Source organism: Melanerpes formicivorus, unplaced genomic scaffold (genome assembly GCF_026170545.1).
Source record: "Melanerpes formicivorus ecotype bairdi unplaced genomic scaffold, bMelFor1.0.p_v2 SCAF_74, whole genome shotgun sequence".
Classification (NCBI taxonomy): Eukaryota; Metazoa; Chordata; class Aves; order Piciformes; family Picidae; genus Melanerpes; species Melanerpes formicivorus.
In genome coordinates this window covers 3,375,024-3,398,932 of record NW_027142426.1, presented here as the reverse complement: position 1 = coordinate 3,398,932, position 23,909 = coordinate 3,375,024, and positions in this window count along the sequence as shown.

Below are 23,909 nucleotides of genomic sequence, written 5' to 3'. Positions count from 1 at the left end.
CAGTTTGGATCTCTTTCAAAGTCTTTCAGTAGGAAAAACACTTTTGGTAATGAAAACCCATAGCTTTGCTGGCCCCAGTTGTGAATGCTGCAATCGAGGGAGTCTCAGAAGGCCTCATTTCTGTACAGCAGAGCTACTTGACATTAGTCAACATTAGTTACCCTTCTAGTCTCTGATAGGGTCAGGCAACCAAGCTCTCTCTGTGCAAGCAAAGGCCTGGCTCTACTGAACATCTAAATGTCAAAGCAAGTCAGCCAAGGTGCAATCAGCTCTCATGGCATAGCCATGGGCTGAAATGCTTTGTACTGGTGGCCAAGCAGACTACTGCTGGGAATGAAACTCTTCCCCAGCTCTAAAAGCAAATCAAAACTCTTACTTCCAGCTTGGCCTTCACAAAAGAAAGCTCAGTTATTCGGGCTGATCAGTCAATGACATATGGTTTTGAAAGAACAGGTTTTGATTTGCTGACAAATACATGTTCCCAGCACCAAGGTGCCTGTGGCTTGTGATGAAATAGATGTTTTATTGCTGAGTTTCTGGGACTGGGGGCTTTTGTCTGCTCCTTTTCAAACAGAAAGTCACTGCAAGTGGCCTTCATGATCTGCTCATCTGCAGCCTTCACACTCTATATGTGTGTGTAGCAGGGGGAAACTGAGCAGTGGGAATCTGCCAATGCAGGTGGCCCTGAACATAGCCCTCAGCAGCAGACATTCATCAGGCATTGGACAGGCACACTTCCATCTGATTTATCGATATTTAATGTTTAAATACCAGCTGATCATTCAGCTTTACTGAAGAGATGTTCAAAGAGCAAAAAGGAGCCATCTCCTGCCAGCCCAGCCAACCTCCTCCACCACTTATTGTGAAATATAGAGTTCTGCTGTCCTTTATCCCTGGGCTCACTGAGGGCCATGCTACATGCAGCTTTTACCCATGACAGAAGCTTCTTAGGATACACAGCACTGGAACCCAGCAAGAAGATTCATTCCAGATATCTGCTAAACAGGATTGACAAGATCTGCTACCTTCCTATCACTCTGTGGGGTGAGAACCTCTCCATTGCTGATGTCCATATCTCTTTCTCAGTGTCATCTTTTTCTAGGCAGATCTTTAGCCTTGTCCATCCTCCTTAAGATTGCCCTTTCTTAGCAAGCAAAGACCCTGCCTGGTACCTAACAAACTGCATCCCTCCCTTCAGTGCCCTTGCAGTAGTAATTCTCTGTCCTGACACATGCAACTGGAGCATAGGGGACCTTGTCAGCTTAAAAATCACTGCCACACTTCTGGGACTCTGAATACAGCAGTACCTGAGATGACTGAAGCAGAAAGTTTTTGAAAACCAATTTGCTCTCCACTCTTTCTACCTCTTTGTTTGCATGTTTCATTTCTCTCAGCTTGGGGGATGAGGCTCTCTGTTAGGCTCATGTTTATCAGTGCTCAGCTCTCCGATTGTCACTTTACAACCCTGTCTGTGGACCCTGCAGGTGGCACTTACTTTACCCTAAAGAAATAGCACCCCTACCATTTTTCTTCCAACTCCTGTCCAAAAGAAAACCAAACAGTACAGGAATGTTTCTGATGGTGTCAGGCTTTGTAATAGTTCATTCATTTCAACCCTAAATTTGGGACTGAATTTGAGCTGGCAGTAGCTGTTTAATATACAGGACCTGTCTTATTACATCTCTGTCTAATGCATATTTGGGAGCTTTCCCTGAAAGCTCTTGTATAAAGGAGTATTATGACATCAGGAAGTCTAAAAGTACCTGAACTGCAGATGTGATAAATTCAGCAGGGTGGTACGTGCCTGGAATCTGTACTTGCCTTTTTCCATTGGCAAATGGCCGCCTGGGCTCCATCCCCTGGGATAACTGTAGAGAACAGCCAGTTTGATGAGCCTAACCAGCCATTGGATGTCACTTTGGCTCCACACTAATTCAAGGGAAACAGTATTTATCTGGCAGCCAGGCAGCCAGCTCTTCAGCAGCTGAGAGTTTAATTATCAAAGGTTCAGGCGAATCTTGCTCTTGCTATCTCCAACCAGCTGCTGCAGAAAAAAAGACCTTCTGGCCCCATCCAGAAGTTTGTGAAGCTCTTGCAAGTTCCCTTTTGCTGCTAAAATGAGTCCCAGCCCATTTGCCCTTTCCTGTGAAAGCTCTGGGCTTGATGCCACTAGAAAAAGGACACAGTGAAAATAATAGCATGGGGAAGGGCTCTGGGTGGACGAAGCTGAGCAAGCGGTAGCCAGGAATCACAGCACTGGGCAGACTCCAGCTGCTGCCTTAATCCAACCATGAGAGTTTGTACTGATATATAGTCATGGACACAGCTTCTTCAGCTTGTAGGATGCTGTTCTTTCACCACCTGGAAAGTGGAGTAGAGTGGTGCTGTTTCCTCTGGCACACCTGAGCCTGAGCTGTCCCAAAGCAAAAAGCAAGGGCTATGCCTACCTGCTCTCTGCTCCACTTCCACTCTTTGGCAATCCCACAGGGAAGAGTGTGCATTGAATGGACCAGAGCAAGCCAGCTAAAGGCAAGACAGGAAGAGACAAGTCTCTGCAAAGGGAGCCATTTGCACAGTATTTCTGCAGGAGTAAATGCCAGAAGATACACAAGGGAAGTAAGGGGGAGGAAAGTTGACCTCAGATGAATCCACATTTCCCTCCAAGAAGAAAAGTGGGCAGTTTGTGAGGAAAGTGCAGGGGCCATGGGGGATGTCCCACTCTTCACTCACCTTGACCCAGTGCCACTTGTTGTGGTTCCCCCACATCTGTGTTCAGGTACCCCTTGATTCCTCTTCCAGCCCTGCTGTCCCCCACAATCAGTTTAAAATCAAAAGCTGTTAGTACTCTCCCAGGTTCTGCTCAATATCCAGGTCTCCCATGTAAGTGAGGACCTGAATAAGTTGCCATTTCCAATAGATCCTTTAGACTCCCACGGCAGGGGTGTCCCTGCCCTTTCAGTACTACAGTGGCTGGTTAATAATGGGGCCTATTAAGCTGGTATCAGGAGAGTTTGTAACTAATGTGCTAGTGATACACCTTCTTTTCAATATTCTCAGGCTCTCCACAGGCACAATCAGACACGATTGACCATTCTGGAAGCACATTTATCTTTTCAAAATGAAAGCAAGAGACTCAATTATCTTTTTCAAAAGTAAGCTGAGATCCTTACAAGCAAATTAGTTATCTTCCTCATTCTTCTTCAAAATGCCATCAGGAACCATCACAAGCAAATACTATCAGTCATTATCTGTTTTGCTCAGTCTTCCTGAGCCACCAAGCAAGGATCCACGAAGGGAAACATGTTGCCTCTACTCTCCACCCAAGAAAAGTCTCTCCAAAGCTTGGCCATGATTTTCTAAGTTAAACTGCAGACTCCATGCAATATAATGAGGTAGCTCAGAGCATGTGTGAACTTGAAGGAGATAGGAAAAGGAGAAACCCATAAATATCTACTGATTGGAAACATAGGACCCTTCCTGGCCCTTCACCCACCAACTCAAACAAAATGTGGAAGCCACTCAAACAACTGCTCTAAATAAAAATGGAACAGACCCTCTAGCAAGTTCCTGCTAGATATTTGATCTTGGGCTCCCCCTTGTAGTCCAGAAGCACTGTCACTAAGGGCAAGTTATTTTAGGCTTCTAATTTTTTCCAAGCCCATGTGCATAGAAGTGTTTAACACCATCTCTTCGGGGTTTCCTCAGCTCCCTAGTTTAGGGACTTGTCAGTTTGCTCACAGTATCACCAACCACGAACTGATTAGTCCAGTCCCCCTTTCCTCTCCCCCATGGTTATCATTCTATTAACAGCAAGGGAGTGATAATGGGGGAAGACGATCAAAGCTCCTGGTATTAACGCAGGGGATTAACAGTATTTATATTCCTGATCAGTGCACTCTCAGTGTGGAGAGGGAACCGCCACCAATCAGCCTTTTCCAACTGAGAGCTGCTGCAGTGCCACTGCCTAAATAGCTGCTGGCTAATGAGTCCTTTGCGGCTGGCTGAGGAAACAATTCTCTGGCTTGGTTACTTCCCTTGCAACCTAATGTGCCCAGGCTCGCATCCACATCGGCATGTAGGCACCTAATCTTGGGCTTCAAACTGCCCTTGAGGTCTTGGGGCAAGGTCCCCTGTTGAGATAAAGCCAGCTGGTATTGATCAAGCAACTAAACTGATGTGGCCAGTTCACATTGGCATTACATTATCACAGGGTAAGAAACAAAACTTGCACCCTGGTCTCAAACTTTATGGGAAGTTCAGTGAGATCCACACTGTGGGGAGTTGTAGACAGGGGGAGGCTGGTCTCTTCTCCTAGGCAACCAGCATCAGAACAAGAGGACATGGTCTCAAGCTGTACCAGGGGAGGTTCAGACTGGATGTTGGGAAGAAATTCTACACAGAGTGATTGCCCATTGGAATGTGCTGCCTGGGGAGGTGGTGGAGTTTCCATCACTGGAGGTGTTTAGGAGGAGACTTGATGGGGTGCTTGGTGCCATGGGTTAGTTGATTAGGTGGTGTTGGATGATGGGTTGGACGCGATGATCTTGAAGGTCTCTTCCAACCTGGTCTATTCTATTCTATTCTATTCTATTCTATTCTATTCTATTCTATTCTATTCTATTCTATTCTATTCTATTCTATTCTATTGATGAGAAATTACTCACCCAAAAAAAAATTCATGCCAGGTTTTATATGTAAAGCAGAAGGCTGAGGTCCTCTGCAGCTATTCAGGTTGACCTTCGTCAGTCAAGATTGCTGGCCACCACCAGCAAACCAAAGACTTCACCTGGTAGGGTTTGAAGAACAAAGCAATGGACAAAGAGCACATGGAGAGCACCAGGATCATGAGGACAGGTGAATGATACCTTTGGGGATATAGAATTTCACCTTGTGTGGAAGAATGAGGACACAAGGAAGCTGCGACTTCAGTCCTCCCTGAGGAGTCTTTCAGGAGGGACATGGCCTTCATCCTCATAAGCAGGATCCATTGCAGCACCTCATGCCAAACAAACAGCAATGCATGGATGCTAGAAGATGGCCTGGGGAACCAAGGCAACTCCTTTGAAAACCATCTAGTCTGTGTAAACCAGCCACACTGCCATAGCAAGACAAAGAAGTTAATCCAAAATCAGGGCATGCTTATAAATAAATCTTTGCAAAAGGTAGCAAAACAGAGGTCTTGCCCACCAGCTTTGGGCAGCTTTTGGTGCAAGCCCAGCAAGAAAAGAGAAACCTGTGTTTGAGTTGCAAGTTTGCATGCTGTCATCTGGGCCATAAGGTGCTCCCCCAGGAGAACTATCTGGAGACAGGATGGGAGCTCTTCATTTTAATTATTATGAGTAAGAAATAAGGATCTTAAACAATACCATTTGTCTGCATACAATTTAGGGTCATTACTCCCATCAGGGCCAGCTAGAATTATCTATGACTATCTTCACAACTATTTCTTCCCCTACCAGCTCCCTCTTTCTCATCACTCTCCGTCTCTCCTCTATGCAGCATAATAATATCATAAAGGTTTATTTATATCATCATAATTGGTTGCTGTGGAGACAACCATTATGTCACAAGTATGGGCCAGGGAGTTTTGGCTGAAGAATGAATTACAAAGGGGCCATGGAGGTGAGACCTGCTGTTTTAATGCACACTCCCATCCTCCCACTCACCCCAAAGACCATCTGCATCCATACACATGCCTAACTCCACCTGCAGATGTTCGTCCCTCATGTGGCCATGTATAAACACAAGCTGACTTGCTCTGGCAAAATCTCAGAGCAAAGGGATTTATATTTTTTAACATCTACATAACTGGGGAGTGGCAGCTGAGGGGAGACAAGACACAGTTATGAACTTTAGGAAAAAGCTGGAGTAAGTCAGGGTAAGGTAGGTGGCAACAGTGATACTCCTGAATCTCTTCCACCCCACCCACTCCATTCTCTAGCATCTCCCCACATGCATGCACAGTACACATCCCTCTGAAGGGGTGTTGCAAAGCCCTGAGTGACCCATAGGGGGTAATGAACACTTCACACCACCCCTATCACTGTTACTCATAGAATGATAGAATCGGTTTGGTTGGAAGAGACCTCTCTGATCATCATCGCCAACTGTTAACCCAACACATCCAGGTCACCACTAAACCACAGCCCTCAGCATCACATCCACACAGCTTTTAAATCCCTCTGGCAATGGGGACTTCACCACTGCCCTGGGCAGCCTGTTCCAGGACTTGACAAGCCTTTTGGAAAAAAAAAAAAATAATTCCTAGCATCCAGTCTAAACCACCTTTGGTGCAATTTGAGGCCATTGTCCCTTGTCCTATCAGTTGTTCCTTGGGAAAAGAACCTGACCCCCATTCATTCATCAAAGCTGTAGATAATCTTACTGTCTAGGCTTGTGAAACAACTCAACCAAGGTCTACATTTCTGAAGAAAATCTTTTGGCAAGGCTGTTCCCAAGATCGTGACACCAAGCACCGTATAACAGCAGCCTGTCATATAGGATGATGTGGTCTTCTTATGTACTCCATCTTCAGGATATGTTTGTCAGCAGGTCATGATCTGCTTGTGTCTTCTGTATAATCAGAAGGAGCAAGCCAGAGATCAAGTGCTCTCTTTGTGTGCCTGCATCCATCCAAGGGCAGCAAAATCACTAACAAACTGCCCTCTTAGCCAGATATGACTGAAGGTGAATGTAGAAGAGCTGATTGGCATTAGTGGGCTCTGGGAAAATGGATCTGCTCACCTTGGGTTCGTGAGTTCAGAGGAAGGTCACTTCACTGTTGACCACCATTCATTAGCCCCTGGCAGCAAGTCAACAGTTTCTGTGAAATAAGGAGCCAGGCTTGGCTTGGGTCCCAGTGGAATGAGCACTGATGTCACTGGAGTGGCTGTCCTCACTGGACTTTCAGCTGGCTCCACAGTGAAATAACAAAGCAATTCAGAGAGCCCATCCTCATAGCTTAGCACCTGTTCCAGGAGATCACCCTGGAGTAACAAGGGGGAGTTTCTGCTCTGTCTCAGTGTAACGAGGCACAGAAACAACTGTTGAGGTCCAGTCTGATTGATGGGTGAAGAGCAGATATCACCATCAAAGACTCACAGCAATGGAAAGATGAGATGGGGGAGGTGGGCAAATAAGCAAAATATCCTGTAGAAAAGGTCAAGAGAAGGACAACCAAAATGACTACAGAGCAACTGACATGAGGACAGGACACGGATGGTGAGCTTAAAGATTCTTGCAAGTACCCCTTTCTACCCCATGACTGTTTGGAGTGAAAGGTAAAGAAGTTAAGCCTTTTCCCATGCCCCCAGCCCCCTTTGCCCCATGCCCAAAGCAGATGAAGGGTCTGCAGCAGTAGAGCTGCCTTATAACCCACTCTGTGCATTGCTGTGGCCCTAGGGGACCCTGGGATGGGGAGGGAGGGAAATACCAGCCAAACTGAACGTCCAGGTGGCCTGTGGGTTTTACAATGAGCATCCCAATATATACTCAAATAAATGCAATAAACCAGGTCACTATTGCTTGTGTGAAATTCCTTTATTGTTTTAAATCATCATTATCACCATCATAATTAAAATCAAGCAACAGCTTAAAGAAACTAATGAATATTTTTATATGTGAACTTACCACAGGAAGGGGAGGGGGGGAAGCATAAAGTGAAAATGTGCCTGTATTGCTAATAAATACTATTGGAGGGACTCCCAGCTTTTCCCATTACCACAGTGTGATATGACAGCCTATAATGGATTACTCAACTGCCCGAAGCCATTGTAGGAATAAATCCCTTTTAATATTCATGTGTGGTCTTTGAGAAAATAGATGTAAGCAGTTAATACTTTTCTATAGACAAAACAATGCAGTTTATCAAAACAAAATGTGTGCTTGAAAACAAAAAAAAAAACATCACAGAGCTCCTAGACTCAGTCTGTTTCTGCAAATCAGGGGGAAAAAAGAATAGAAGCCCTCCTCCCCACCCCCCCCAAAAAAAGACAATTTGAGGCACAATGGTGCATAGAAAGCAAGATGGGAGGCACAGGGTGTTGGCAAGGGTTAGTAGAAAAGAGGGGGAAAGGCATAAGAAAAAGCAGAAGTGTTTTGTGAACCTGTGGTTGTAAACAGGGCAAAAAGCAGGTTTCAGTGGGAGGAAGTTGTTGGTTGGCAATGGGGCTGCTGGTTGCCCCACAAAGCACCCTTTGGGACAGAAGGGAGTTTGGCAGAAGAAGGTCAGGTGGCAGAGAGAGATCAGGTGCTTCACAGGAAGGAGGTGCAGTGCCCTGCAAGGTACAGGGATGCCAGGACTTAGCCATGTTTGTAGGCCAGTAAAGGGTATAGCAAAAGAGGTGAATAGGAAAGCTCGTGGAGGGCCACCTGAGAGCTGCTCCTACTCAGCCCTCTGCTCCATTTTCCTGCTTTTCTTTTTGCAGTTGATCTATAAACCCTGCCAGGTTTTTATCTCTGGTTTGTTTGGGGGTTTCTTTCTCCCTTTACACAGCAGAACCAGAAACATCAGTGTAAAGGAGCCTTTGTGCCTCTTTGTGTGGTAGGAAATGAGGAAAATGGAGAGTAACCCTTCCTGCCCCAGCTTTTTACAGGTAGTCAATGCTTGGAGGAAAACCAGAAAGGAAAACCTTCTCAGAGACTGGGGGGAATGGCTGCAGCCTCTCAAAGGTGAGGGAGCAAAAATGAGAGACTCAATCTTACAGAACCAGATGCAGCTAAGATGCGAACCCAACTTTTGTTGGCTGCCATGATCTGTGCCTACAAATGGCTTTAGATGCATCTGAAACTGTCAGGCAGAAAGACAGAAGCTCTTCAGTTCCTCTCCTGCTGTGAGATCTAGCCAGCGAAGACTGAAGCATCAAGAATAAATAAGGCCTCCCTGGGATTCAGGCTGCTTTGATATCTCTGACTGCCTGTTGGGCAAAGGAGTTGACTCACACATGCCTTCTGCTTGTCCATGTTCAGAGAGAGCATATGATGACACCTTTTGCTCCTGGTGCAATCACAGCAAATGCAGTCCAGGGCCTGTCTTGGAACAGGGCAGGCATGGTCCAGGCTGAAGGAGACACCATGTTCTTGAACTAAAGCCAGCCCAAAACGTAGCCCAAGAGCCTGGCATTGCTGTGAACACTGCAAGACCTGGCCAAAGCCATAATTCTGCAAAGATCCCCCCCCAGGTCACTTAAACTGACCTTCTTGCCACGTGCTACTGGTGTCCATGGACCTGCTTGGGTGAATTTGGGGTGGTCAAGTGTTGAACCAACCACAACACATTGGGATACTCCCATGTTTGAAAATACTTGAAGGAGGGGCACTATTTTTTGAGCTAACTGGTTTTATAAAAGTAATTATACAACAATCAAAACAGGTAACAAATCCATAAACTTAGAATGTTAGCATGCCAGATAAATCCACTCAGCCTGCTCAGACTTTATTCTCATGGAAGAGTGAGGTACCCCATGTGAGCAAAGCTTCAGCTGTGTAAGCATTTACGTTGCCAGCAGTGTTGGAAAGACTCTGTAATTAGAAATATTCCAGGGACACTGGTACAGGCAAGGTTTTTCTACTTCTCTTCATTAATTTATTTTAACAGAAAGCTTGTTGCTGTAAACACCAGGAGTGTCTCTTTAAACACCAGATAGCTCCATTGGCTGTATTGGGTGATATGAAAATTGGTCAGCTTAATAGGCTGTCTTCTTAGAAATGGAATAGGTTCAGGGGACAATTGGGAACCAGAATGGGAAAAATTCCTCCCACCCACCTTCTTCCAGCAGAGCAGAGGTGTGTCTTGCTTCCAATGGGAAAGAAAAAGTTTCACCTTCTAATTGTTGTATTGAGTGGCCCATTGACTGCACTTTTTGTTCAATACCTTTTTTACCACTCAGATTGTCTAATCAAAGGCTTTTTGCTTTCTTGGTTTAGCTTTGCAGCCTCTAGCATTGATCCAAAAATCAGAAACGAAAAGAGGAAAACAGGCTCTGGGAAAAGAGAACACAATTAATGCCCAAGCAGCTTCCTTTTTGGGGGTGCCTTTAAACATCTTGCACCTCTCAGTCTATTCTCCCATTCTTTTATTTTCCCTTTTGTGTTCAGGAGGTTTCTTTAAGGAAAGCTTTTATCAGCAGCTCAGGGAGAAGATTAAAGCACTCGTCACAGAGAAACAGGTTACTTTTTGTGTCCGAGTTCTTAATCCACTTTATTAAAATGTTCCAAATCTTCCTTAAAGAGGAGAGATCAGAAGGACACTTCCCTGTCACCCCTGGCATGCCTTCCTTCCGGATACTTGTGCTTCATTAGAGGCTGAAAAGTCAAGGCAGGGAAAAGAAGAGAGAGCAAGACTGCGGTGACTGCTTAATATGGGATGTGGAACCTTCTACTTCATGGTCACTGGTACTGCTCTGGCCCCAGGCTGGAGACAATTGAAAGCTTTTCCCCTCTGAAAGACATTTGTGTGAATCAATTCAGAAATTTCTGACTACTTTACCTTTGAGGTTCAAAGAAAAGAGCTTTGCAATGAGCAAAGCTAAATATCCATCAAGCCTGCTGTCCTGTTGCTGATAGCAGCAAGGAAAGGGCACAGGAAAGGTGAGGATACCAAGTCTGCTTTGCTGTACACTCTGCCTGCTCCCTTAGGCTTGGTATTTCCCACCTGCAATAATAGATCTCAGTGGTTAATAAAGCTTAATGGATTTTATTCCATGACATTGTCTAATCTTTTCTTCTGCACATCTGTAATCCTTCTCTGCACTAACAGGACCTTCCAGAGCAAGGCTGAAGGACCTCAGCAGAAGCTGCTGCATGGGTGCCTCTGATCTCTAAGAGTGCCCAGTGAATCATTTCCTGCGATCTTTAGCCTGATGGCTTTCATATGAAGACCTCTGGAAATGAAATGTGCAATTGCTCTGGGCAACCTCAGAAGAGCTCTTGGAGGAAACAAGCCTAGATCACACCTGAACCATGTTTTGGATCTGCCACCAACTACACACCATCCCACCCCTCCTTTCTCCTCAGCCTTCTCACGCTGGGTTTTCACATACTTCCTGCCCTAATCCATACATATGACCATGACATAGTGCAGGCAGTTAGTGTAAAACTAAGATAAATATGGGATAGCAACTGCTCCAAGTAGCCATGATAGAGGTCTAATGAGGTAACCACCATGATGGCTTTTCCATGTACCCAGTTTTGGATTTAAAAGGCCACTAGCTTTGCATAAGTAGCCGCTGTTTTGTAAAGCAAGTGCACACGATGTAAACACTCTTCATGCTTCCTCAGGGTACAATTACTTTCTTATCTGTGTTGTACTGCTGTTTCTCTCCAGCTGAAAGAAGTTCTCCAGCATGAGACTGTAGGGTTAATCTTTTGAGTGAGGGAAGAGCATGGCAGTCTAAGAGAGCAGAGAGCAAGGAGGTGACATCTTGGCAGGCAGAGACGAAGCGCGAGGTGTTCCTGAAAGACGACCGTCGCATTTCCCGGCTGTGCAGGCTCGTAAGATGGCAGGTTCATTAAAGGTGAAATACAAACTGCAGCCTGAGCAGCTTCCTACTCTGCAAACCACCTATACAATTGGCTTCTCCCTTGCATCTTGACTCTTACAAGTCAAGAGTATCAAAGTAATTTGATTTTAAAGTGTGCCATCCCGTTAATAAAACTGCAGTGGAAGGCTACATTTTATTTATTATTCAAATTACAGTAGCTCTTGAGGCCTCAGCTGCAGTGCAGCCCTGCTTAGCCAGAGACCATTGATCCACAGCTTGAAAGGCAAGTCCCTTCTGCACCCCACCCCCAGACAGTGTCACATTGCCAAGGATGTTTCCAAAGGGCAGCAAAGACCTAAGTGTGGGATGTTGTTGATTTCCCTGTACTCCTTAGTGCCTTCAACACACCTGTGCAAAATCTCCTCCCTGATCAGAATGACCAGAAAACACTGAAAGACAGGGAGCCCAGAGCTGAGATCACTTGCAACAGACTCCAGCCACTCAGTGTCACTGCTGTGCCTTAATCACAAATCATCCCATTCCCACTTTTATAGCGGGCATACCACTGCACTTTGTGCCCATTGACATTCCTGCTCCAGGTACACTGCTGTGCAGCAGTCCAGCCTGGGGCTATCTTGGTGTCCCATGTTTATCTGGTCTCTCCCAATGGCCTCCACAGCATATTTGCTCTATTTTCAAAGCCCGATTTTAAGCAGCTTTGAACTCCCTCTGTGCTTAGAGAGCTGCCTCGCTCCTCGAGCTCCATGCACCCTCACCGGCAAGGCTTTTAAAGGCAGGCCGTAGCTGGAAGTTGTCATTGATACGTGATGCAGAACAAAATCCAGCTCGCTCGAATGCGGCTAGATTGGCTCAGCGGGGCTGACAATAGATGAACTGGGTCTTATCAGCGGAGGGAGCAGATACAACACAGGAGCAGCATGCAGAGAGCAGATAGGAGCTCTGCAAAAGCGGGCAGCCTGGCTGATGATAGCATGGAGGGAAGGGTTTGTGGTTTTTTCAATCCTGGTGGGTTTTGAGGCTGTTGTTTTAAAGCTAGAACCTTTCTGACCACAGCCACTGCATTAATGGGGAAAAAGAGTAAAGGCAACAGACAACACGATGGAGGAGTGCTGTGATGGAAGGTCTCAGTGGGACACATTTGTCCAAATGAGCCACTGCCTCCCTCAGTGATTTATCCCATGCCCCAAATGCATCTGCAGGGTTTAGTGACAAATTTGTGGCATTTCTGCAATTAATCCCATCAAAGGGAGATGATTTTACATGGAGCTGATCTCATATTTCCTACCCTGTGTTTCTGTTTATGAGGAGAGTGGCTGCGAGCTGTCTCCCAAGTCAGTTCATGCAGTAACCCTGGGTTGTTAACCAAGTGTCTTCTCCTGACATCTGAAACCAGCACAGCTAGAAAATACAGAGTGTCCTAACAAGCAATCTCCAAACTGTAAACACAGAACAGTGAGAGAAAGTATTTCTTTGCAAGTGAAACACTAATGAGTGGATGGCTTAGCAAATCTTTTGTACAGCTGCTTTCTGCACTGTGGATGCTGAGGTTTGTGGCAGGAAGAAAAGGGAGAGATAAGCAACTGGGGGAATGCAGTCCTGGTGTGGTTGGGTTCCACCTCACACTCTGGTTTGGCTGGTCTGATCCTTCTGCAGCTTTCCTTTCTTGGATAAGCCACTAATAATCCCATTCACTGGGGACTTGGGCCTAGGAGCAGAAACATTTAGTGTGCCAGAAATCATAACTTGGCTAAGACACGAAGCAACAATTCATCCTTCCAATGGGGGTACTGATGAAGCATGCCCAAAGCTTTTATCATGGGCTTTTTGAATACTGATGGAGTCTTTTGAAGAGAGACTGAAGCATAGAACTAGGTCATAGAATGACCAGAGCTGGAAGTGGCCTCTAAAGGTCATCTAGTTTAATCTCCCTGCCGTCTCTCCCCCAACCCCTTCATCTTCCCAAAGCAGCCTCTGCTCCCCCACCATCCCCACCCCCCTACCAAAGGAGCTCCTACTCCACACATACCACCCCCCAACCCCCTTTTCATCTTCCCAAAACAGCTCCTGCTTTCTCTACACCATCCTCCACCCTGCCTAAACAGCTCCTGCTCCACTACCACCATTTTTGCACCCATCCCAGAGCCAGAAGCAAGACCCTCAACCAGCCAAGATACCACCCAGAGGAGCTCAACCCCAGCAAGGAGCCCCACCCAGCACCCATGGATGATATTGGAGGAGTCATCAATCCTGGTCCTAACAGCCGGGGGGCCACCAGGCCCCCCGGCCTTTGTTGTCACCACCACCATCACCCAGTGTGCACCAGAAGGACTCACCAGTGATGAGAGGAGGATCCCTCAGCCCAAATGGGCTCAACTTAGGGCTGCTGCCTTTCCTGGGGGCGATTAAAAAGGGGAGTAGGTGAGGAGGGCAAAGTGGCCACACCTGGGGTGGGAGGAGACCACAAGAGAGCCCAGGTGCTCTGACATTAGAGGGGAGAAAGGGGGAAAATGGGATGGGTGGGGTGTGAAACCAGTGTTGTTGAGAAAGAATGGATACTAAAATAATATTCAAATATGAGTTATTGACTTTTCCTGATTGCTAGATGCTTAATATGGCTAGTTTCAGGATCTTCCACCACTCTTGGATATTAGATAATTTATTGACAAGCCCAAACTTGATTTTGATAGGCCAATATTAAGTTCAATAAACAAGAAACACACACAGCTTCTGCTAAGGTAACTGTACAGCATTATCATCTAGTAAACTCTTTATCTCAACCCAGAGGGGTTTTTTTGGGGGGTTGTTTTCCTGCCCATCTGTGTGGGGGGAAGTGGGCTTGCTTCTGAGAGCAGGCTGTGCGAAGCCAGGACACTGCTATGCTGAAGATGTGCCAATGGGTTTAGCTAGCAGAGTTAAACTCTCCTACAGCTAAAGAGGAACAGACCATGCCACAATGAGCCCCGTGGTCTCTCCTGTGTGATTATGGAGACAGTATGAGATGGAAACCCTTTGTTCTACAGGCACAAGTGCATGAGTTACAAAGGAAAGTAAGAAGAGCGAGTTCTTCCAGGAGGAGAACTGCACTAGTCTACCATGAGCAGTTCTCTGGTCCTAGTACATGGGCATCAGATCCAAATTTGAGTAGGGGAAGATCTGGATGAGGTACTTAGTGCCATGGTTTAGTTGATTAGATGGTGCTGTGTGATAGGTTGGACTTGATGATCTCAAAGGTCTTTTCCAACCTGGTTGATTCTGTGATGCTGTGGAAGGAGAGCAAGTCAATGGAGGTGATGTGGTCTTGCAATTCTAAGGTTTTCCAAATTCCATTCAAAAGGCTAAGTTCTTAAGCTCTTTATCCTTTCTTCAATTAAATGACATTTCTGATGAATACTGGTCCCAAAACCAAAATCACAACACCTGAAGAATGGGATGCAAAAGAAACTACCTTCCCTCCTGACAGTGGCCAACCCAGAAGCAAAAGAATTAAACCCAACATACACTTTCCAGAAGGCTCTTCCTAATGATCATAACCTCCAACAGCAAAGTCTTCACAAAGCACAGTCCTTAGAAATACTATTAATAGCAAAACCCCCACACAGACAAACACATAAGCATCAAACTATGCAAAACAGCACATTCTCAGCTGATTTACAAGCTGGTCTTGGAGTCACTCCTCCTGTCATGATAAAATTTTCACTCCCCTTGGACCCGAGCACCCAGCTGGAGGAGAAGGCTCACACCCTGACTTTCCTGTTGGCAGCAAACTACTCTTCTGGGGAATCTGCTGTATTGGTGACTGTAAAGCAATTCTTGTTCTGACACTACATCATGTTTTTAAGCAGTTTAAAAGCAGTAAACCAAATAACTGTCATCTTCTGACTTAAAAAAAATAAAAAAAAATAAAAGGGGGAAAACAAACCAAAAATATCTCTAAAACTGTTGCTTTTACCATACTTTGTTGTTGCAAACTGAAGCATTCAGACTAGTATTTACTGGGGAAAGGTTTATCCAACATCATCATACAGGAAGGCTGGGGAGGGACTTCTCAGGATCTCAGGTAGTGATAGGACTAGGGGGAATGGAATGAAGCTGGAGGTGGGGAGATTCAGGCTGGATGTGAGGAGGAGGTTCTTCACCATGAGAGTGGTGAAACCCTGGAATGGGTTGTCCAGGGAGGTGGTCGGGGCCCCGTCCCTGGAGGTGTTTAGGACCAGGCTGGATGAGGCTCTGGCCAGGCTGATCTAGTGTGGGGTGTCCCTGCCCATGGCAGGGGGGTTGGAACTAGATGATCCTTGTGGTCCCTTCCAACCCTGAATGATACTATGATCTGCAAGAGCTGTTTCCTGACTCACGCTTGTTTGCAAAACCTCTGAGGAGAGGTGTCCAGCTGGACACAGAGACTGGAAGACAGCTCATGAAGGAATCTGAAGGTCTTGCCGTTGAGGACACACAGATGAAAATGTCAGCAGAGTCTATAAGATGCTTTGCACTTCCCTTATTTATCCAAAAAGAAAGAAAAAAAGCAAGCTATTTTTGTTTATTAAAACCTAGTTACTAGCTGCATCTTGCCAATAACCTGGAGTGCTTGCTTGGTTAATTTAAGCAAGCAGAGCTTTGACGAAGTAATTTTACCGTCCTCGGGGATCTGCCAGCTTATGCCGGTCTTCACTATTTCAGATGAAATTGAGTTAATTTTCGCTGAAATTGCTTCTTAGCATACAAACACATTCCCCATCATTGCAAGCTTATGCCTCTGCAGCTCTATTATTCTTTAATTTACACACCCCGGCAGCGAGGGATTAATGCCTGAGACATACAAAAGGCTACAGTGTGGAGAGGAGAAGGGAAGGAGAAAGAGAGAGAGAGGAGCTCTGCAGGGAATAGGTAATGGTGTTTCAGTTTTATAGTCAAAACATTTAAAGTTTGGCATTAATAGAGAGTCAACTCTTGTTGTCCTTTCGCTCTGGAAATGCATCATCTGAAGTCTCAAGGCAGAAAACATCTCAGCTGCTCGGTCAGGCCAGAGATGATGGCAGGTCCCTGCAGGATTGCCGGGTTGAGAGGGCAATCACCAGGAGATTACAAACTGCTCCACATCAGGAACTGATTGTGAGGGGTCAAAGTGACATGGGGAAGAACTGCGCAGGAAGGATAAATGGTGCCTTTGCATCTCCTGCAATTCTCTTGCTTTAAACAGGAGTTCCCCCAGGAAAATGCTGATGCTGAAGGCTCTGGGATGCCTTCAAATGCTCAAAAATCAAAATGGTGTGGTTCTCATAAGCATCCAGGCAAGATATAACTAGTGTCAAAGCACCTGCTAGTAGGTGGAAAAGGAGGATTCCACAAACTGCTTTTTTTCCAGGTAGAACAGGCAGAAGTGACAAGTTCAGCAATCCCTGCAAAATCTCTAGATTTTAGGGTAGCAGCATTTGAAGCTGGTCCCTGCTGCTGATGGATCAGCAGAGCAATTATAATTAGTTGGGGGTTTCTGGTTTGTGGGGTTTTTTTTCTATATTATCACTTCAGTTTTCCTTCCTTAATTAAACAGCTAACCATTTCCTCTTTTACAGTATATACCTCTGAGGCACGTACAGATTGTTGGCTAAAATATGGCAATCCCTTATCATCTCTTGGTACGTTCATAGCAATGCCATGAGATGTTTAAATTCCTTATGTTCCTTTGGAGGCATGCCCATCCTTCCCTGGCTGCTACCAGTACCACCTCAGTGCCATGGGACCAACCAAGATCCCACTCCAGTGTCCACACAACCAACTGCCACAAAAACATATTAATGCTTTTTCCTTGCTACCCTCCACTGCATCTTACACTAATTTATCTCATTGCTGTCTAACATGCAGCCATTCTTCCTGGCTTTTGATTAAGCGGTAAGCTCTTTGGGTTAAGGGCAATCTTGTGCCTTTAGCTTGAGTGCCCTGTCATCATGGGTGCATGCTGTGAAGTCTGCAAATTTAGCAGCTAAAAAAAAAGAAAAAAGAAAGCTCTTAGACTTCAAAGTAGGGCAACTGTATGGAGCATGTTCTTGTATTTAGAATGTACATCTTGTGATATACAAGAGACCAGACAAGGAGGGTCCCTTCCAGGCAAGAACTCTTCGTATCTTCAGCCTCAGAGATACTCGAGTGGTATATTTTTTGCTATGGGGTAAAACAGACCTTGTAGCACCCATGGCTCACCAGTCTGCCTTTCAGGGCTCCCCAGAAAATATTTTACCCTTCTGCCAGTGTCCTAGATGTTTAGCTATCAGGCCAGTGGAAGAAATACTGCCTTTCTCCCCAGCGTACTGGCAGCACTGTAACTTTCCAGCACTAGAATGACTACACTTGAGCCTGCCTAGCAGTAACACAGTGAGTCTCCTTTATTTGATAATGTTACCTGCTGAGGACTGTCACTGGTAGTTGTAGATAGGATACCAGTGGGGAAGGAGGTCCTCAATATGATGAAAGGAAATCTGGTTCCTTCCAGAAATACCCTCACCACCTTGCAGGGCTGTGCTGCATGCCTGGGAAATCTCAGCTACTGGGGCAAGTCCTTCTTGAATCCAGAAGTAGAGCATGGTGAGAAAGGAGATGTTATTGCTTTGCACTAAAGCAATACTCATGAAAAACTCCTGTGCAGTCAGAGCAAGATGAAATCTGAGAACAAAAGAAACACCCTCCTATTTGCAGGAGAAGAGATGAAAAAATCAGGAGGTAACAGGGGAAAAAATCAATTGAGGTGAGTGATAAACACTGAAAATCACAGGGCACTTGCAGCCACCTGCAGTTGTGATCCTGCTTCTATCAGCTGGTAGAAATCTGTAGGACCACCTCTTAAAAACACCTGAAAATCAACCTGAAAGGTTGGTCTAGCAAGCCAACAGCAAGGATGAGTGGGACCAGTGGCTCAGGCACGTATAGTTTGTCCTCCCTCTGCCATGCAGGAGCAGCTTCTGCCATTTTCCCAGCAAAGTTATTTCAGAAGCCAACTCCTTTCAGCTCAGCTCAGTTTTAGCCTCATGCATTTTTATGCAGTTTCTGCAAGAATGAGAAGGATATTTACATTTTTTAATAAGCCTGACAGTTTGAAAGTAATTGGGGATTTATAATGGGTTTGTTTAGGTCTTTTTGTCCACTTGAATTCCAACTGCTTAGGCCTAACAAGCAATATTATCTCTATGGTGATGAGGGAACCTCAACAGGAGGCCCTGAAGCCAAAGAGGAAAGCACTGGCAAGTTTGTTTGTTGTGTTATTTTCCTTCCTTTGAACCTGCATTTTAAAGCAAAATAAAAAAGCATAACAAAATTTAAAGCAAGAGCAAAATAATTCCTCCAGCTATCCAGTGGTCGTAACTCTGGTTTCTTCTGCTGGTCCTTCCAGTGGCACATAATCTTGATCTCTGTCAAGGTGGCTTTTTCTTCCTTCCTGGCAAAGACTTGCATTTTCTTGTTTGGTTATGGTTCTAAAATAATCTTAACCAGGAGTTTTTTTTCTTTTGTGAGAATTGGATTTTTGGTGGTAAGTATGGAATTAACCTGCAAAGCTCAAGGTCTGATTCCTGCAGCTGAATCTTAAGGACTCTGTTCTGCTTATTCCTGAAATGAAAAGACAGCCGTAGCAAGTGGAACAGAGGAGGAAGTAAAAGCTGAAAAGATCTGATCCAGTTATGACAGTGGGGATTCCAGTGAGAACTGCTACCAAAACTCCTAGGAGTTGTTTTGGCTTCCTTGACATTGCTGAGGGACACTATTGAGACTGCAGTGCTGATTTGTCCCATGCTTCTCTAGACAAGGGCTGCTGACAGGAGATATATTCTCAGCCTTTACTTCCCTTGTTTCTCTGTGCCTTCAGTCCCCACATTCTTAAGAGAAGAAATAGCAGTCCCTGTCTTCTGCAAGAGTAAGGATATATATGTAACAGAGATCAGCTGGGCTTGGTGTTGAAGTAGGAAATGTCCACAAAAACCCCCACCACAACAGTGATAACGAGGGAAAAGCAGGACTAGCAATGACATCCCTGGTCAGCAGGTGTTGGCACATGGGTTCATTTCAGCATAAGAGAGCAACAACCAGCAGTGCTATGGGATGTACCTGACTGTCATGGGCAGAGCCTCTCAGTTCACATCATCTCCTCCCTGTGCCTCAGACCTCCATGGCAGGCAGGGCACAACAGCAAATCCTTTCTCATGTCCCACATTGCGATTCTTTTCTCAGAGCAGCAAAAGCTATAGAAAGAATGACTTCTGCAAGCAAAGAAGTGGTGATGATGCCATTTGCCATCTCTCTTGCTTGCTCTTGTCTGTGAGCTTTGCATTAAAACTCATACAGGATATACAGCCAAGGGGGAGCTTTCTCCACTGGATATCAGGCATGGGACTCTGCAGCCATATTTCCTTTCCCTTTGGAGGAAAAAGGGATAATGCCTGTTCCTAAGGTTTTCTAGTTTCCACAGCCCCAGGAAGGGTTTCTCCAGCCCCCTTGCAGTAGAGAGCCACAGCAGCCATTCCTTGCCTTGGCTTCAAGACCTGGCACTTGTGGTGGTGCTGCCTGGTCATTGTTGTACCTTCCTAACACCCCCATCATTTGTATGCAACAATGCATAGGTCTCAGCACTTTTCGTGGGCAGTAGTCAGGGAAGGGAGCTGCAAAGAGGGAGCTACAGTGGGTGGAACACATAGAGGGAGGGGTGGTAGAAGAGTCAAAGACAGGGAGAGGAAACAGAGGTTGGATAGGAATGAAAGACAGCAGAGAGGAAAAGGGAAAGTGGGAAATGCATTGAAATGAGTTAGAAAATTCCAGGCAGACAAGCTTGAGCATTCAGCAGCTGAGATGTGGGGCTTCATTAGTACAGCCCGACGGAAGATAGAGACATTAAGGAAGGAAATGTGTGACTCACAGGGGAAAATGGGAAAAACAACACACACCATAGCAGCTGCTCTGCTTACTTCAATTAAAGAACAGCTCAAAGGGTATGTTAAAGGGAAAGGAGAAGGAAGCAAACAAAGGCATAAACAACAGGGGAAAAAAGCCAAGCAGAGGAAGTAACTGTTCCCCCCAAGCACCTAAAAGAACTGATCAGACGTCCGAACGTGGAGTCAGTGTTCCTCACCCTATGCTGCCAGATGAGGTCCAAGATGCTCGCTCTGCAGACTTGGGCTGTGGCAGAAGCTGCTGGCCAGCAGCTGTGTGGAGCCAGGCATGGGGCAGCCAGAGCTCATGAGAATAGTGTCCCAGCTGTCAGGTGAGGAAGGGCAGTGTAGTTTCCCTCAGCATAGTTGTGCAGCATCTTGGGAATGGGTAAGCAGGGCACCTCACTGCACCTAAATCACCACGCACAATGTGTCTAAGCAAGGAAGGGAAGACAATAGAGGTGGACCTGTTTGTCATAGCCATGACTCACAGCAGGGGTGTATTGTCCAAAGGGAGTTGCACTTGGCTCCAGCATGGTGAGTGGCACTGCTGGAGACTCTTGATCCTCTTGGTGCCACCCCATAGTCCTCCCAGCTCACCACCCCCAGGCTTTGCTGCCAGTGTCAGCCAGGCAGCCTTTCACAGCCACCTCATCTGCCACCATACCTGGCTGGGATGCAGACACTTTACTGACCTCATCCTGATGCAGAGTTCACTGAGATTGGCTTGTGCTGCTTTTCCAGGGAGGGGGAGTGGGTGGAGGTGTGGGGGGGAGAAGGTAGTTTACATTAATTCCAGCCAGAGACTTAAGTTATTTCAGTCACACTGAACAGGCTGGTGGAATGTCCTGACACTGGAGAATGAGTAAGGTGACTTGTAGCTCTTCCTTTCTCCACCAATCACCAGCCCTAATTTCTCAGACCTCATGAGCACTAAGAAATTGTATAGTAAAAATCTCATGCATTTCAGTGACTCCTATTTTCAGCTTTCAGATGACAAATGTTGGAAGGGAAGAACAGAGTGGGCCTGGAAGAGCAAAACTGAGAGACAGGAGAAGAAAAGGATGGAAGAAACTTCTGCTTCTCTAGATGTTCCTTCCTTGCAGCTTCCATCAGGGCAAAAATGTGATAAGGATTTAGAGGGGAAGAAAAATTTCTGTTTAGAGCCCACTAACTGCAATAGAACTCTGCTTTCTTTACTAGTTTCCTCATATAAGAGGTTTATCACTCTGCTCCAGCTGTGACACGGGCTGCAAGGGTTAGTTGCTTTGCTTGGTTGACTGAAGCCTCAAATCTGGAGGCTATTGGGTCAGTCCCAACTCATGGCCTTCCCAGATGATCAAGACAGACAAGTTCATGATGTCAAAAAAAGGTCTGCTTTAATTTCTGATTGGGGAAAATCTTTGTTCAGATTTTATACTTCCCTCCTTATCTTTGTGGATGCTTCCCAATTCCTGGATACAGCAAATCCATGACCCTTGGCTGACTCATTCTCTATAAAAGCATAGCAGTGGATTTCATGACAAAGTCCCATGGTCTCAGGATAATTACCTGCCCAAAGTCTCAGATGGAGAGCCTAGATACAAGCAAACTCCCAAAGTCCTGACATTTATCACTCTACGGAGCAGCCAGTGGAAAAGCAGCTCCCATCAGATAAGAAGTGTCAGTCAAGATTTCAGCGTAGTCAGCTGCAGCTTGAAAAGGACACATCACAGGATATCTACAGAATGAAGCCTTGCAAATGTTAAATCTCCACAGCATGGGAATGATCACAATGGAACCCATCTCCATACAGGAGAATGGAAAACTCATCATTCTCTTAAGTAAACTTTAATGCCAAAAAGTTGCCACAGAGAACCACCGAGGACACAAGGGCTTTTTCTTCAAAGCTTCTGAGATAGGCAGCACTAAACGCTTTTGCTTTGAGATGGCTGTGTGTTAAACTTCCTCTCTGTCCCTTCATCTCTTCCCAATCAAGCTGTGTCTCAGTCAGCACCCAGTTGTTAAATTCTGGATGGATTAAAGAGCATGAGAAAGTGCTTTTTTTTAAGAAAGCAATGTTTATCCATCACTCATCTGGGCGAGTGTTAAACTTCAGATCTTTTGCTCCTCTAATGATCATTGCACAGCCGTGCATTCAGAGTCTTTGCTTTGCTCAGTAGTGGGAATGTTTGATCTAAAGGCTTCTTTGTGCCCAAGATTAAACCTGAGTTTGGATCGTCCTCTGGGGTCTAATTGTGTAGGATTTTGGTGGCAGTGCAGCAGGGCTGCAGAGTGTGTTTGTAGGAAGAAGAGGGCAAGAATTCCTCAAACGACCTGACAGAGCCTAGGAGATTTCAATAACATTTTGGGTGGAAGAGAAAATGAAGTTCAAAGATGGGGGGGGGGGGGGGGGAAGAAAATAGAAAAAGCTTTCTTTCTTTGTTCAGTGTTAAAAACAAGGGAGGATAATCTCTCTAATCACATTCCTAGAATTTGTGCAGGCTTCCAACTAATACCAGCTTAGTAGAAGCATTGACCGGTTTCAGACCCTCTCTGATGGAGACGTGGGTGGACACGGATCAAACTGACAATGAGTTCCTCAAAACTGCAAAGTTTCGACACTGCATTAGACATAATTATACCTGTCACAGATCACATACTCCTGGAAATTTTCTGTTGCAGAGCTAATGGCAGAGGGACTCTTGAAAAACCCTTCACATAATTTCTGGATGCCTCAGGCCTTCAGAAAAAACATCTTGACAGGCAGATGATGTTGTTGCCGCTGTGCAACAGGAGGCTCTGGTTCCGCTGCAGGGATGTTGAACCAAACAGTTTGAAGCACCTTTGTTTTTCTTGATCTGGAAAAGTTCACTCTGCATTTTGGGAGTGTCACCACTTGAACAGTTAGAAGACATATCTTGTCATAAAATGACCACCTGCCTCTGGTCTCTCGCCTTCAGTAAAGGGCAAACATTTCAACACAAATGATCATAGAATCACAGAGTCAAAGAATCAATAGGGTTGGAAAAAAATGATGATATGATTCCACACCAAACATGACAGTTCTGGGCTGCCTGGTAAGATGAACACCTGGTTCCTCCCCTTTACAGCTGTTCAAAGGACTTCTACAGAAAACTGAAGCAGGGGGAAGAGAAGAAAAAAAGACCTCTTTTCCCTCTGAAAAAGTATATTCCTGTAGGGACTCAAGCAGAGAGAACCCAAGAAATACATACACGAGCTACAGTATCACTCACCAGTTCAAATTCTTGCCAGCCTAAGCAGTGTGAAGGTGAAGTTCCCCCAGAACAGCAGCTTTCCTCCCAACTGAAGAAAGCTAAACCAGATTAAGGCTGAGTAGGAAGGAAAGACCTGTGTCAGAGCAGGGCTTGCTACAGCTGCTCCTCAGCTTTTATGCTAGTAGACCCCAGTGCCTGCCCTGCCCAGCTGCATCTGGAAAACTCTTAGAGATACTAGACAAAGATAAACTATGCTATGTACAGCTTTGCATGAGCCAGAGCTA